The sequence below is a fragment of the Erinaceus europaeus genome, chromosome 7, assembly GCF_950295315.1.
Source record: "Erinaceus europaeus chromosome 7, mEriEur2.1, whole genome shotgun sequence".
Lineage (NCBI taxonomy): Eukaryota > Metazoa > Chordata > Mammalia > Eulipotyphla > Erinaceidae > Erinaceus > Erinaceus europaeus.
In genome coordinates, this window is record NC_080168.1 from 30,619,995 (window position 1) to 30,637,601 (window position 17,607).

Here is a 17,607-nt window from a genome sequence, read left to right on the forward strand (position 1 = left end):
GAGAAAACACAAGTAGAACCTGAACTGGAATTGGCATATTGAACCAAAGTAAAAGACTCTGGGGTAGGTGGGTGGGAGAAACCGGTCCAAAAAGGTAACAGAGGACCTAGTGGGGGTTGTACTATTATATGGAAAACTGGAAAATATTATGCATGTACAAACTATTGCATTTACTGTTGAATGTAAAACATTAATTCCCCCAATAAAGAAATTAAAAAAAAAAAAAAAAACCTTCTCTTGCCACAGCCTGGTTTGCACCATGGATTGTCCATTCTCTTTGATGCTCAGATGGTCTCAGGTGCCCTCTTGCTCTCAGTCAACCACCCATCTGCACTGTGGCCTGTGGAGCTCAGGCCTCCAGGGCTACAAAGGCAGGTGGTCTGGTGATCTGGGCAGGGGCCTCTGGTGATTTTCCTTCAATTCCAGTGCCTGATAGCCCATCAGGACTGTATAGCACATCTAATCCTTTGGGTTTTTAATTCTGTGATGATCTTCCTGGACATGTATCTTTAAGCATGTGGGAGGTCTCACTAGTACTTGTGTGAAGGAATTAGATGACTTTACCCCCAGGGTAGGGGGGGACTGTTGATGAAAAAGATGAACATGGTGGCAGCTAAGTGGCTTGGAGAGGAAAGGAAAGACTCTATCCTGTGGTCTCCAAACAAATTCACATATTAATCCCCCAGACTGAACACAGACAAAGATGTTGATTTAGTTAGCTTTTGCTTCCATTTCGGTAAACCAAATCCTCAAGCTTACTGTGTTTATAACTCTGTCTCTCCATCTACCATAAGCTTTATGCACCTAAATCAGTGCGTGTTTTCTTTCTTTCTTTCTTTCTTTTTTACCTCCAGAAAGGAAAAGTACATTTTAAGCTCAGAGAGTAAAGTAAATTTCTTTTTAATGACAGTACTTTTTTTTCCCAGAGTCAAATACCATTATCAAAAATCTATTTTCAAAGCCTAATTTCAGTTGCACTCTTCTTCCTTTTTATAAATAAGACTCTCTATTATAAGCTTGATTTTTAAGTCTGTGAAAAGCAGTAATTTTGCTGCAAAGTTTTTCTCTGACCTGAAATTCCATTTTTCTAGTTTGCAGCATCCTCCCAAGGTAAGTTGCAGACTTCTTATTAGTCTACGGATTCTCCTTGAGGAAGCTGGTATGAGCCCCACACCTCTGGGGACACCAGTAGGAATTGATTTAATTGTCACAAGGCTATCACACTAAGTGCCAGGAAACTCCAAAGAACAAAGGAGAGCAACCCTTTTAAGTTTCATTTGCAGTTCTGCACTACTAAAAAGTGATTTTTTTTTTCTGGAAAATCTGTCAATTCTGATGGCTTCCTTTTTTTAAAGGTCAGGAAATATCCTGTGGGATTCTTCCATTCATTGGAGCTTCTTCTATGTCTTGATATTTGCTCTAGCTTGATGGCCAGAAGATGAATGTAATACATTACCCAAAATAGAACTATCCAGAGCTGTCACACAGACTCTCCTGCCGTGCAAGCCAGCTGGTTGGGCATTGTGACATGTTCCACTTAGCTTCTTGCTGGAATGTGGGGAGGGGGCAGGAGGTAGTGTGACACAAGGGCCCAGGTTCAAGTCTTGGCTCTTACAATGAGGGAAGCAGCCAAACACTGCTGAAGTTCTCTCTCTCTCTCCTCTACCTCCCCTCTCCTGCTCTCTCTCTCTCTTTCTCCTCTACCTCCCCTCTCCTGTTAATTTCTCTAATCTCATAATAACAAACATCTCTTTATATTTAAATAAAATGTCCATTAATCTTGCTGAAAGAATAACTTTCAGATGGAGACAGGGTAATCGTTCTGCAAAAGTCTTTTCATGTCTGAGGCTCTGAGCTTTCAGGCTAATTCCCCAGCACCACTATAAGTCATGTCTAAGTGGTGCTCTGGTGCCTCTCTCTGCATCTTTCTCTCTGTATTTCTCTCATTAAAATAAAATAAATAAAACACTTAAAAAAAAAACTTCATTCAATCCACTTCTGCTGGTCTTCCACCAATCTGATAAAGGACTAGACCTGCAAAATGGACACCATCTAACTCTTGGTGATTATAATGGACGTAAACGTGTAGTCACAGCCACACCGTACACATCAGTTCAGGACACAAGGACCAGTCAGTGAAAATGTGGAGCGTGGACAATTTCAGGATTAGACATCAAAACACTTGCATTGATGTTACTCAATTGCCAATTACAGCTGCTTGTATAACTCAACTACCCAAAGCATTGTGGTGTGCCTTGATGAATAAACACTTAAAACTAATTGGAAAATGTATTTCTGGAGTACCATGTTGCCATCCTGCATAGCTCCTTTATTACTGCGACCTGGCATCCTGCCCATCAAGTGGGGCCCACTTTGCTCTGAATAAGGCTTGGATGTGATAGGCGGATGCCTGCCCTCCCCACCACCTTTCCCCCAGCTTTAAGAATGTAGCTGATTCTGTTCCACCCTTTGCTGCTGCCATTTATGCTTTTTTGTTGTTGTTGTTTGTTTCTCACCATTCAAAATAAATAAATCCGGCTGCTGGAAGCTCTAAAATTACTAGCTCTCTGGAAACATGCCTTCAAAATTCACGTTGCATCCAGTTTATGAAAAATGATTTTCTTAAGCATGGTGGGGAGGAGTAGGGGGGAAGCAGCAAGGCAATTTCAAGCAGTTTTCTCATTTGTTTATATAAAATTAAAGCGATAATTTCAGCAGATTGAATGCAAAATATACGCATGTGTATATACACGTACACACACACACACACACACACACACCACCGCAGGAGGAGCTATGTCAGAGTTAACTCCACCTGGTTCTAGACACTATGCTTAATGTGATTGTTTTATATCCTAATGTTTATTGTGACCATGAATCTCTGGCATATGCTTAGATAAAATAACCACTGACTTTGTTGAAATAACACCCCGCAATACAGTTCCACTTGTCTTCCTTAAACTAGTCTGGTCAAATGATCAGAGCAGCAAAATGGACCTCACTTAGTGCTTAATAAGTAGAAAGGACCTAAGCATAGAGTCATGAGCACAGTGGCATTTTTATCTCCCCCCAAAATAAAGACTACTTCATGAATTTGCATGGCACCCTTATGCAAAGGGGATGTTAATCTCTGTATTATTCTAATTTTAGCATGTGGGTTAACAAAATAAGCACCACTGGATTCATTTATTATTTTTACTTATTTATTTTTAAATTTTTATTTATTTATTTGTTATTGGATAGAGACAGAGAGAAATTGACAGAGAAGGGGGAGATAAAGAGGAAGAGAGACAGAGAGACACCTGCAGACCTGCTTCACCGCCTGTGAAGCGACTCCCTGCAGGTAGGGATCCAGGGGCTTGAACCAGGATCCTAACCAGTCCTTGTGCTTTGCACCACATGTGCTTAACCAACTGGGCTACAGGCCGACTCCCTATTTTTATTTATTTTTAATATCTTTATTTATTACTTATTGGATAGAAACAGCCAGAAATTGAGAGGAATGGGGATATATATATATATATATATATATATATATATATATATATATATGGAGAGAGAGAGAGAGAGAGAGATCTGCCATCCTGATCCAACAGTTGTGAAGCAGCCCCCCACACACATGGGGACACGGGGCTTAAACCTGAGTCCTTGTGCATGTGTAACATGTTCACTCAACCAGGTGTACCACCACCAGGCCCCTTGATTCATTTTTTAAGATGACTCTATTTATGTGGGAGAAAGAGTGGGGTGGGGGACCAGAACATCATTCTGTTTTATGTAGTGCTGGGAATTGAACTCTGGACCTCATACTTCTAAGTCTTAAGTTCTTTACTGTGCCTTCTCCTGGACAGCACTAAGAGAATTTTTAAATACATGTAAAATGGCACTAAAAACTACCTTCTACTAAAGTTGGACCACTTTTCTAGATAAGAGATTATCATAGAAACCAGGAGGGTCAGCACTACTGTTTACGTAGTTGACATGAGGTAAACAAAGAGAATTTGGGGAAAAGAGAGCTCAGTGAGGAAAGGTTATTTGTTGTTCCAGAAATGTCTGCCCACTTGCTCCAGAACTTCAGGAGTTAGCTATTTCAACTTCAGTTTTAGGGAGACAGACTGAGAAGAGTGGAGTGGTTGCCTTCCTATCTCAATGCCTACACCTGTCTTATTCTCACTTCAACAACAGAGGCAAAAATGACTCCAGGGAGTTACAGTTTTTCCTTTTATGCCCATATTTGAATCCTAGACATGATAGTTTGTGAGTTGTTATTGTATGTTTTACATTGGTTTGGTCTAGCTCTTCCCCTGCCAGGAAAATGGGTTTAGCCCTGCTAGTTTCGGGCCGCTTGTCCCCTCCGCAAAGAACCCCGACAGAGTTCGAGACTTCTTGGCGCCGCCATGTGAGAAGGATGCAGGAGAGTTCTGTTTGATGATTAGTTTGGGTTAGTTTATTAATCATTGTTTGTGAATAAAGAAATACAGTTTCCCAGCCCAGCCGCGTGTCTCTGGTCGTCTCTGTTACCCTCCCATGAAGCCAGGCCAGATTAAACAACATCTGGCGCCCATCGTGTTCCGCACCCATGCCCCGCTGGACGGCCCAGCCTGAGGTCCCCGAAAGCTGCCTAGACACAGGTAAGTGGCATCCGCCCACCTCTGTGGCCCCGCGTTTCCCTCCACCATGGGAAATTTTTCGCCCAGATAAAACAACAAGTTGTGAGGGTTGACCATTTAATTTCATATATGTATACACATATTTATGTATATAGATGACATTATTTAAAATATACATACACACACATACATATAAATATATATATATATATATCTGCATAAGATAGCTGCCTGGAATACAGGGGGTAAGAATTACCGAAATGGGGGGTCAAGTGGTGGTGCACTGGGTTAAGCACCCATAGTATGAAGTGCAAGGACCCGGTTCAAGCCCCCGACTCCCTACCTGCAGGGGGAACACTTCACAATCCTTAAAGCAGGTCTGTAGGTATCTATCCTTCTCTCTCCATCTCTATATCCCCCTCCTCTCTCATATTCTTTCTATCCAATCCAATAAAATGGAAAAAAAGTGGCCACAGGAAAAGTAGATTTGTAGTGCAGGCACCAAGCCCCAGTGATAACCCTGGAGGTAAAGTAAAATAAAATAAAATAAAATAAAATGAATAATTACTAGTAGGATATCTTGTGCAGATCTTAAAGGCACCATACTGAATGAGATAAGCCAGAAGGAAAGGGCAGATAGCAGATGATCTCACCTATAGGTAGAAATTAAGAAGCAAAGGCAGTAAGGAAGAATAAACATGAAACTCGGCTGGGTGTGGGTATTGCCACACCCAGGAAAAGACTCTGCGAAAAGAGGGAAAGGTTGAGATAGAAGGATGCTGGGGTCCTGGGGCATGGTGAGGGAAAATAGCTTAGCTTAGGAGAGAGAGTTGTAGAGACACCTATCCTGGTAGATGAAAGGTTATACCTATGTGTCATTAACTATACTGTAAAACATTAACCCCCCCCCAACAAAATGGAAAAAATATTTTTAAAGTGGCATCAAAGAAAACAAATAGTAGGAAGGTTTTAAGTGTATGAAATTGCCATTCTTTTTTTTTTTTTTTTTTTTTTTTCTTTTTGCCTCCATGGTTATTGCTGGGACTCAGTGTCTGCACTACATATCCACTGCCCTTGGAGGATATTTTTCCTTTGTGTTGCCCTTGTTGTTTATTATTGTTGTTGTTGTTATTACTGTTGTTGTTGGATAGGACAGAAAAAAATGGAGAGAGAAGGGGAAGACAGAGAGGGAGAGAGAAAGATAGATACCAGCAGACCTGCTTCACTGCTTGTGAAGTAACTCCCCCTGCAGGTGGGAAGCCGGGGGCTGGAACCGGGATCCTTACGCTGATCCTTGAGCTTCATGCCTTGTGTGTTTAACCCATTGCATCACCACCCAGCCCCCTAAAATTTCCATTCTACTGAGGAAGTTATAAGTGAATCAGGGAGAGAAAGGAGAGAATACACAGGGGGAAATAATATTTAGCAGTAAAATATTGAAGTTGTAATGAAGTTTTCCAAAGCACATTGTTATATACAATGAGAAAAACAGCATATTATAGAGCTGAACATTAGAAGGACTATTTTTTTTGAAACTGGAAAAGTTTCTTCTAAGCTCAAACAAGACTGTATAGTCAAAATTATTATTATTATTACTATTATTATTTGCCTCCAGGGTTATAGCTGGGGTTTGGTGCCTGCACTATGAATGCACTGCTCCTGGAGATCATCTCTTTTCCATTGTTGTTGTTGTTGTTGCTGCTGCCATTGTTGTTCGTTTGTTGTTGTTGCTGCTACTGTTGTTGTTGGCTAGAACAGAGAGAAACTGAGAGAGGCAGGGATGACAGAGGGGGAATGTAAGATTGACACCAGAAGACCTGCTTCACCACTTGCAAAGTGACTCCCCTGCAGGTGGGGAGCCAGGGGCTTGAACCATTATCCTTGAGTGAGTCTTTGTGCTTTGCACGTTGTGGGTTTAACCTGGTGCAAAACCTCCCTCCTGATCCCAAGACTCCCTAGACTCCTTTGTTTCTTTGGGGACTTTAGGAAATTTGAGATTATAATTGGAGGAGAGAGAACTTTATGGGCTAAGGTCATGTTTAAGTTCCACTTTATCAAAAAAGGGGATATAGAATATATATATACACAGAAACATCTCATAAAGCAAATTAAAATGTTCTTCTTGGCTAAATAATTTTTATTTTATAAGTTTTCATGGGAGTGCTTACCAAGTTTCAATATATGGTTGCATGCCTAAGAGATAATAGAGACATTAACTCCCAGAAAAACAGCCAAAGTGAAGTCTTCCTTAAAGGTGATATGTTAAGTGTCAGCCAATGAGTAATGCTATTCCAAAGAACATTCTTTCTATACCCAACTACGTCCTGGGGTATATAAAGTGACTGAATCTTGTCATACATGAGAGGTGTGTATAGGAAATGGATGGATATCTAATCCATGCCATAACCTAGTGGCACTGTTGAACTCAACTTTAATTTTTTTTTTATTTATAAAATGGAAATACTGACAAGACCACAGGATGAGAGGAGTACAATTCCACACAGTTCCCACCACCAGAACTCCATATCCTATCCCCTCTCCTGATAGCTATTATATTCTTTATTCCTCTGGGATTATGGGCCCGGGGTCATTAGGGGTTGCAGAAGGTAGAAGGTCTGGGTTCTGCAATCGCTTCCCTGCTGAACATGGGCATTGGCAGGTCAATCCATACTCCCAGCCTGCCTCTCTCATTCCTAGTGGGGCAGATCTCTGGGGAAATGGGGCTCCAAGACACATTGGTGAGGTTGTCTGCTTTTACTGAGCACTAAATACATTTTAAACATTTAGGTAACTATTATAGTGAAAATGGGCAAAACGTTATTCTATCCCTCAAGATGGAAGTATGAAACAGTATAAACTTGATGTGTTTTAACAACAACTACTTTAACAGAACATAATACTAAGCAAGTGCAATTACTGAAAAATAAATGAATGAATAAATAAATATATTCATTATAAATCATGGGGCCAGGCAGTGGTGCACCCAGTAAAATGCACATAGTACCATGCACAAGGACCAAGGTTCAAGCCCCCTGCTCCCCACCTGCAGGGGTGAACAGACAGTGAAGCAAGCCTGCAGGTGTTTGTCTTTCTTTTTTTTTTAAAAAAAAAATTATTTATTTATTAATGAGAAAGGTAGGAGAGAGAAAAGAACCAGACATCACTCTGGTACATGTGCTGCCGGGGTTTGAACTCAGGACCTCATTCTTGAGAGTCCAATGCCTTAGCCACTGTGCCACCTCCCAGACCACAAGGTGTTTGTCTTTCTATCTCCCCTTCCCCTCTCAATTTCTCTCTGTCCTATCGAATAAAATGGAAAGAAAACAAACATGGGGGATGATATCTGCTAAGAGCTTTGGATTCATAGTGCTGGCTCCTGGAGGAAAAGAAAGAAAGAAAGAGAGAGAGAGAGAGAGAGAGAGAGAGAGAGGGAGGGAGGAAGGAAGGGAGAAAGAGAGAGAGAGAGAGAAGAATATCATTATCATAACAGAGAAGATTTTGGAAATATTTTTGGATATAGGGGAAAGAAATGGTCTTGATTACACAGCTATACTTGTGATTCACTCTTGTGAAGAGTCTTCTATACTCGTCTCACTAACTCCCATTAGTGACCTAGAGATAGGGAGCATACTACTTTTAATCCCACTCAATAGATGAGGAAGCTCTGTCTAGGGTGTATGCAGCTTTCTGAAAAATAAATAAAGTTACAAAATCTTGTGATTCTTCCATTTCTCTTCTCTCAGCTCAAGGAGAATGGAATATAGGAGTCTTCCTTCTTGAGGTAGTGTAAGATCTTCTGTTTTTCAGAACCTAGGAGGTGGGAGTGAAAAAATCTGGTCTTTAAAAATAGAAAAATGAGCCAGCAGGGGAAAAAGAAGAAACTTAAGAAACTTAGAGGATTCGTGCAGACTGATGTGATAAAGTAAGACTTTTGAGGAATTCACAGTGAGAAAAGAGCCTTGTAGTAGAAACATTGAAAAAGAAATGATGGATGGTATGTAAGTTGTAATAGTCATTAAGAATGTGTTCTCCTCCCTCCCTATTTTGGAAAGCGCCCAGTAAATTCTGAATAATGTTTCATGACTTGTAATGCTGGAACAATGTTAGGTGGTTTTAGGGAATGAAGCTGGGGCCCTGAGATCATGAGGGTTGTCCACTGGCCCCTGTTATTTGTTAAACACATTGATGGTAAGTGACAGAACCAGGCTTCCAATTTCCTTCTAGTAGCAGAGACCTCTGTGCACATAACCTGTGGAAGGGGTGCTTGACTTTCCGAACAGGAGTATCCATTAGTCCTTATCCACTGTCTACATAGACTCCATTCTATGGCATATGACCCTAGCTGCTCCCGAGACTAGAGCATGATGGCAAGAACAATTCCATGGTACACACATTTCTACCACAAATTATGGGGTTAAAAAAATGTAACATTGTGAGTCTGGCAGTAGCACTGCGGATTAAGCGCAGGTGGCACAAAGCGCAAGGACCGGCATAAGGATCCTGGTTTGAGCCCCCAGCTCCCTACCTGCAGGGGAGTTACTTCACAAGCAGTAAAGCAGGTCTGCAGGTATTTATCTTTGTCTCCCCCTCTCTCTCTTCCCCTCCTCTCTCCATTTCTGTCTGTCCTATCCAACAACAATGACATCAATAACAACAACAATTATAACTACAGCAACAATAAAAAAACAACAAGGGCAAAAAAAAAAAGGAAAGTAAATAAATAAAATTTTTTTTAATGTAACATTGCAATTTCAGGAGACATAAAAATTATTTCAGTCATGCAAAAGGACAAAAACATCCTTAGCATAACAGGACGGATGTGAGGAGCGATGCCACTCTCCCACTGCCACTCTCCCACTATCACATTTTGCAAGGAATTATTTCTCAATATTAGGTTGGAAATCCATTTAGTTCTTGAGTCAGTGGGGCCACACAGATACAAATATCAGTTTTCATTATTGTATTTGTAGGAGTAAGTGGCATATTTACATCCTGTCTGCTTAGGAACTTGATAAACAGTCCAAACTTGATAAACTGGATAGAGGAGCTGATGAACAGAAGACTTGTGTGTGGATTTCTACAACCATCATTAGCATCAGAGCCCAGCAGTACTTGCAGCTCCTGTGTTCTTGTTGCCTCCTTTTGACTGTTTTACTTGACAGCAAAAAATGCTGACAACTCAGCTGAATTCCCTAAGCTCTGATTTTCTATCAGAAACAAAAGACAACAAATGAGTTTTTTACTCTTGTTGATGAGCACATCATGGAAATGACATAATGGTGTGATTTTTCTCCCTGGGACAAGGAAAAAAAACAAACCTGTATTAGAAATCACTGCGTTTTATGTTTTTGTCCCCCTTCCACCTTCATCGGACCACAGCTGTCAGTCAGAACTCTAAGGAGGAGTAGGAATAGCCACTGTAGCTGAGTGGCTTCCTTGGTGTAAGCCCATGACAAGGTCATACTTGTCAGTGTCTAGAACATGCTTTTCTTACTGAGAGGGGTTATCCTAGGAACAGTTTACGAGCTATTAAGTGACATTTCCTAAATTGGATGTGGCACCCCAAATGACATCTCCGGGGGAGAAAGCTTGACAGACACCCATCTAGAGTAATAACTACTTCTATTTATGCACTCCCTGAAATAATACCTACACAGTATATATGAGTTCTTTTCAATCTCAGCAAAGTATTGCTCTTGACCCTTTCTCTGACCGTGGACCCATGTAGACCCATTCAGTTATTCAGTTGAAGTTATTGGCAAAGGAAATATCCAGGCAAACAGTTTGGTTTATGTATTCTTGTTAAAGATCACCAGTTTTACCAAATGAGACATTGCTCTGCATAGACCCATGTTCAGGGTTCATGAAGTAGGAAGAGCTGGGCAGAATTCCAGAGAACAGATGATACTTATCTGATGGAGGATCCATGATATGTCTGTAGGGTTTTCTAACTTCAGTTCAAAGATTTGCTTATGGGGTGTTTGGTAGACCTTTATTTTAGACAGGATTCTTTTTTTTAAAAAAATATTTATTTTATTTATTTATTCCCTTTTGTTTCCCTTGTTGTTTTATTGTTGTAGTTATTATTGTTGTTGTCGTTGTTGGATAGGACAGAGAGAAATGGAGAGAGGAGGGAAAGACAGAGAGGAGGAGAGAAAGATAGACACCTGCAGACCTGCTTCACCACCTGTGAAGCGACTCCCCTGCAGATGGGGAGCCGGGGTTTAGACAGGATTCTAAAGTCACCCATGAAGACCTAACTAGTCACAATCAAAACCACTCCTCAAATGTGGGTAGGTTTCCCCCCTTAGTTAGCACAGTCAGCCATTCTTTGGTTCAGTAACAGATGGCTCAGTGAATTTGCATTTTGCTAGCTGTAGTTTAAACTCTGAGGGCGTAGAAAAAAACTGAGACTGTCCCATCTCACAGGTAATACACCATGAAGTTTTTATAATTTAAAAATTTTTTTATTATCGTTATTTACTTATTGGATAGAGACAGTCAGATATCAAGAGGGGAAGGCAAGATAGAGAGGGAAAGAGACAGAGAGATACCTGCAGCCCTGTTTCACCACTTGCAAAGCTTTCCCCCTGCAGGTGGAGTTGAGGCTTGAACCTGGGTCCTTGCACATTGTAACATGTGCACTCAACCAGGTGTGCCGCCACCCAACCCCCACCATGATGTCTATTCTACTGCACAAATGAAATGGGTTTCACTCTTTCATGCTACACTTTTGAACAAAAATTTGAGTTCTTAACCTGAAATGTATGAATGACATGACTTTATAGGTCATGCAGGACACTTTGAAAGGCTTAAGAAAGTAATTTAGAGAAAAACCAAGAGCTTTAGGTTATCAATGAGAAATTTTCTCTACATTCACAAACTCCCCTGCTTGGAGGCTTGCTGGAAATAAAAAAAAAAAAAAGTTTTCTGGTGAAATAGGCTTCTGTCAGCATCAATTATTCTTTTTACTTATCAATTCCAAATTGAGATACTACAGCCCTATCAATTTGGCAATTTCTATATAAACAAGAGACAATCTTCTTATGGTCCCAGTGGCTCTATTTTTCACACCTTTCTGTATCCATACTCTGTGGAAGTGTTCTCCCATACTAACTCTGGCTTTCTAACTAGTTCTTTATCTCAAACAAGACTCTAAAAATCAGTCAAGGAAATCAAAAGTATTCATAATCCAAGTTAGTATTTAAACACGAGCATAACTTGCACAGGTGAAATGGTTAGACCATGCAACTACTTCGGGTCAAACGGGTGCCCTCTGTATGAAAGTGTCAACCATGGAATCTCACTCCAACTCCTTACCTATTTAACCACCTAGAGTCATAGGATTATGTGGGCACAGTTTGAAGAGCAATTCAAGATGTGGAATAATTGTTTGAGTAAATTGGTCATATTCACGTATCAAGTCAATGACAGAACAGGAACCAGAAATTGTACTTCTTTATGGACTATTAGACTTAACAGAGGCTCAGGGAAGAATAAAATTTTCTATTACTATTACTGGTAACATGGATGATATGAGACGGAGTGCAGTGTGAGAGGGAGAGAGAATATAGATAATGTTATATATAAAAGTAGCAAATAGATGCCAACAAAATAGCTCACTTGGGTAGTGTGGTATGGATTTGAGCCTGGCCTATACAGCATTGAAAGAAATTTCTGATCTAAGGCCTTTCATTCTCTCTGTATACCCCTTTATCTGTCTATCTATCTATCTCTCTATCATCTATAGATCTAATAGTTACTTATTACCATTTGTTCTATGGTTCCATAATGCTAAGGAATCCCCATTTGAAAGGAGAGTTAAAAAGTGGATAATGCCAGGCAAGATGAATCAATAATCAGGGATAAGTTTGGCAGGATGTAAGTGAAGAAACAAGGTATATGTCCAGACCACTCTCTTCTGCAATTATGCACCCCTTCTTGTCATGTCCATACACACACACCTTATATTTTTTTAAAAAGGCATAAATCTTTTAAAAAAAAGAAAAAGAAAATAGAGTCCTTTCTAACCTAGCAATGGCCATTGAAAGAGGTCAGTTCTCTGAGGCTGTAGGTTCCTAAGGGAACCACAATGAGCACAAGTAAAACTAGTTTGGCAGTCGCTCCAGATGCACTGGGAAATTATACTAACCTCTGTGAAAAGAAGAGAAAGATAGATGTGCATCTGTAACCAGAAAATCTCTCTTCTGTGGGAGGCTGCAACTGGGAAGGAGCCAAAATTATGAATGTTACAAAATAAGTAAACAATTTTGTACACTCTCTGACATCTTGATTTTAAAAATCACATTTCCAACCCCAAAATGTATGTGTTTGAGAGTGGGTGTGTGATGAGGGAAGACATTTGATCTCTATGGCTGATTTGCTATAAAAATCCGCCTGTTTATCTGCATACAAAAAGGTAAAGGAATTATCACAAAATGAAGACAGGCATTGCTACTTTGCATTGGCATTATCCAACCTCACTGTTCATCATTATTTCAGATTTCTGCTTTGATGGCCTAGAAAGAGACATGAATAGAGCAGAAACACCTCCACTTCCTTTTGACCATAGAGGAACGAGTGAGTGATAGTTAAGAATCAATCCACCACCCTACATGTCACTTTGCTGAACTTCTTAAATGCTGGAGTGCTCAGAAAAAATGCCTAGAATTGTATACTGAATCTTTCGGATAATTACCCAAAATTTAGTTAAGGACTATTAAAGAGAATATATTATGCTGATTTTAAGGTATATATGTAAAATCAAAGTAATAGATTGTCATTATGAATAACTTTAATGATGTCAATTATGTAAATTAAGAGGAAGATTCACTAGGCTTGAATCTTAAACAGAAAACCACATTCACTAAAATCTAAATGACTATTTCATTTTGACTTTTACCATGTGAGGCATTTATTTTTTAGATATGCTAGAGTTCATTTAAGTACAAAAATCTTTTGATCCTCTCTGAACTACCAAATCCACTCAGAAGCAGACAGTAATTTCAGATTTATTCTTATTTCCTAAAACACATTCACATATGCATGATAGATCTTGGCTTTCTCAATTCTGAGACAAAGATTTTAACACAAATCATCATGCAAATTGTTGACTAGAATACACACACTGACTAAAACTTACTCAAAATAATAATATTTGAATTAATGAATTCCCAGTAAAATACGGCTAACTAAGGGAACAAGTGTACAGTCTTCATGTTTTTTAAAGTGGGGAGAGGTTATTGGGTACCTGAAACTGGGCATGGGCTACAAAACGCAGGCGGAGAAGAGGCAGGTATGGGCAGGGTACCGGTGGGGATGGAGATGGTCAAAATGCTCCCCATACTCCCAGTCTGGAGTGGAAGGAATCTCTCATCATCATCATAATCATCCTCACTGGTGCTTTACCACTTTAGACTATCTTTTTCAAGTATAAAAAGAGAGAGCGAGAAAGAGAGAGGGAGGGAGGGAGAGAGACTAATTCAATGAAGCTTCCTTCAATGCAGTGGGCCAGACCTTAAACCTGGCTCAAGCATGAACCTGAGTCACATGTGTGCTGAAATAGGTACCTTCCCAGGCCAGCTACCTTGGTAGCTGAAAATGTATCTGTGTATAAACAGGCCAGGGGCAAACAGAAGCTCTTTGAGAAGGTATTTTTCTCTAGCTATCATATGCAGGCCGCTCTCTTTTGTATGATTTATAAGAATTTAGTTTCATGTTTAATACTGGCATTTTATTAGAGAAGAACTTTGCTTTCAGGCGATTGGTTAATTGAGGTGTCATTGCATTCCTGGTGGTTGTGAATCTTCATCCTTGGAGAACAGATATAACAATTGGAGATAGCCAAAGGCTATTTAGAACCAAGCAGGGTGGGTCAAACCTGAGATTCAGATAAGGAAGATAGTCTAAGCAGGGTGTGTAGGGTGGGAGTGGGTGGGTGGATGGGATAGGACACAATCTTTTGGTGGTGGGAATGGTGTTTATGTACACACCTATTAAATTGTAGTCATATAAATCACTATTTAATTAATATGAGAGGGGGGAAATTGACTGTATGTCTAACAAAGGGACTTTTCAAACTTAACCCAATTACCAAATAATGTGATGTTAACAATAACTATCCATTGTCTTCTTGAACCCTAGACAGCAGGAACCTCACATTTCCACTATAGAGCCTAAACTTCCCCCAGACCTGGGACCCTAGGGTAGGGCCCACTTTCCCGTATGCTCCTCCCAATTCTTATCAAATAATATCGCATCCGCTGATTGCAACCTAATCAACACAATGAGTGCCACCCCAGAATGCTTCACTTCAGACTGTGTCCAGAGACTTCAGGTGTGGAATGACAACCCTTCAGCTTCATCAAGTTAAGGTGAGACCTTAACTTTCATAGTATTCTCTAACTCCATCCCAGGTGGTTCACTTCCTAACAAAGTCCCAAAACCTAGATATAGAACAGGTTCCAGGAGATAGAGTATATGTTCACACGTATCCACAAACTTCCTAACAAAGTCCCAAAACCTAGATATAGAACAGGTTCCAGGAGACAGAGTATATGTTCACACGTATCCACAAACCAGGGCAAATATATACCTGAAAGCAGAAGTACACTAGAGTTTGCAGTGAGTACCCCCAACACTTTATCTCCACTATCCCATCCTTTGGGTCCATGATTCTTCAACAATTTGTTTGGCTTTGTATGTTAACTCTCTTTTCAGCCCCCAGGTTCCAGATGCCATCAGGATACCGGCCAGGCTTCACTAGACTGAAGACCCCACCAATGAGTCCTGGAGCTCTGCTTCCCCAGAGACCCACCCTACTAGGGAAAGAGAGAGACAGACTGGGAGTATGGATCAACCAGTCAATGCCCATGTTCAGCGGAGAAGCAATTACAGAAGCCAGACCTTCCACCTTCTGCAACCCACAGCGACCCTGGGTCCATGCTCCCAGAGGGATAGAGAATGGGAAAGCTAGTGGGGAGGGGACGGGATATAGAGATTGGGTGGCGGGAATTGTGTGGAGTTGTAACCCCCATCCTATGATTTTGTTAATGTCTCCTTTCTTAAACAAAAAAATTAATTAATTCATTAATTAATTTAAAAAAAAAAAAAACAAGACCTGGAAGCCCCTTTGGCCCACAAATGTGCATTGAAATTGGGACCTGACATGTTTGCGCATTGTCATTACCATGAATCCATCACTTTCCAAGGTGACTCCTCAGAAGAGGAGACTCAGCATTAAGACAATACTCACAGCCTCATGAGGTTGAACATAGAAGTAATACTGTGGGTATGTTTTGTGGGATATATTTGTTAATATAACACAGAAATCTATGATTAATAGTCTCTAAGCATCTCTCTACTCTTTTAAAGATTATCTTTATTTATTGGATAGGCACAGCCAGAAATTGAGAGGGAAAGGGGTGACAGAGAGGAAGAGATACACAGATACACTTAGAACCCTGCATTGCCACTTGTAAAGATTTCCCTCTGCAAGTGGGGATCAGGGACTCAAACCCAGGTCCTTGTGCATTGTAACGTGTGCTCTCAACCAAGTGCGCTACCACCCCCAGCCCTTCTAATTACTCTCAAATAAGTGCATACATACATGCAAAAGGGCCCACTTTGTGCCATCTGTATCAAACACTATAGTAGCAATATCCTAGACTTTTAGAGTGGTAGTATAAAAACATGGTTCAAATACACAAGTACATTAATTTTGATGAAGCATTGTCTTATGAGCAAAGCTGGACAAAATCATTCATCCCCATCAAAACTAAGTATTGATGAAATACTCTTGTTTATCTCATTCTGTGAAAACTCAAAGCCACTTCAGTTTCCTCTCAAATAGTTCTGAAAATGTAGAACAAATAGCTTTTTTTTTCACTAGTCTCAGCAAGAAGTTTAAGTTCACAATATCCTCCAAGAAAGAAGATCTATGAATAGTAATCAAATTTAGAAGGAAAAAAAAAAAAAACACAGGGCCAGAGGAAATAAGCTCAGTGGTTTACACAACACTTTCATGTCAGGCATCACAGGTTCAATCTTTAACACTACCATAAGCCAGAGCCATTATCCAGCATTGCTTTGGCTAAAAACAAAAGAAGAAGGTGGAGGAGGAGGAGGAAGAATAGAAGGAGGAGGAGGAGAAGGAGAAGAAGGGAAAATGCAGGGCATCCAGTGAAGCTTGAGCCTCAGACAAAAGATAGATATATTTTTTCTGTATGTCTCTCATATTACATGGATTTACTTTCATGGAAAGTTAATTTTCCTCAATCTGACATGGTATTTTGACGAGGTGTCCTGCATTTCATTTGGCAAGACTACAAGCAGGAACTAGAAAAGAGGTTAGTGTCACTGAGTAGGGTCTCGAAGCTTCTTTCCGCAGGGAATTGCAGGGTCTCAGGCATTATTAGAACATCACAGACATCACCTGTGTCTGGCCAGCCCCAGGAAAAAAGAGAGTGTGCAGATGCTAGGTCTGGGAGTTAGGGGGATAAAAGGTTGAGACTGAAGGCTTTGGCAAAGAGTTCTGGAGACCCAGTATGTGGGATATTGTGTACAGAACAGTTGAAGAGGGGGAGGGAAGGGGATGTTTCCAGTGCATGCCTATAGATTATGAATTGGATCCCCTTTAATGTTCCTTGAGAGAACAAGTAAAGATTAAAATAGCTTTTTAAATTACTTTCAGTTAACTGGATTGTGTTTCTTTCACTGATGCTGCACTAAGATTAAGTCATAAATCCTTCGGGATTTATTTAGGTTGCAAACAGTGTAATTTTCCCCTGTTTTCTTCCTCTCAAGTTCCCAGTGGTGGTATATACTGCTGAGCTGCTACTCACAAGGCCACAGCCAAGAAGCTACTGGGTGGCTGCCGAGACCAGAGACGTGACCCCACTACCTTCTCTCTGTCTCATGGACTCTTATTTCTTCATTTCACCTCCTTCATGGACCCTACGTCATCAGGGGAACTGGAGGTTTCAGTGGTGTGTGGAAG

The 17,607-nt window shown here is 40.4% G+C and overlaps 1 non-coding gene across 1 annotated transcript; it reads right to left on the bottom strand.

Moving 5' to 3' along the window:
• Positions 1-3,070: 3,070 nt before the first annotated feature.
• Positions 3,071-3,172, bottom strand: LOC132539644 (U6 spliceosomal RNA). Its single transcript, XR_009550977.1, has one exon. It is a non-coding gene; the product is annotated as a U6 spliceosomal RNA (small nuclear RNA).
• Between the last annotated feature and the right edge of the window lie 14,435 nt (positions 3,173-17,607).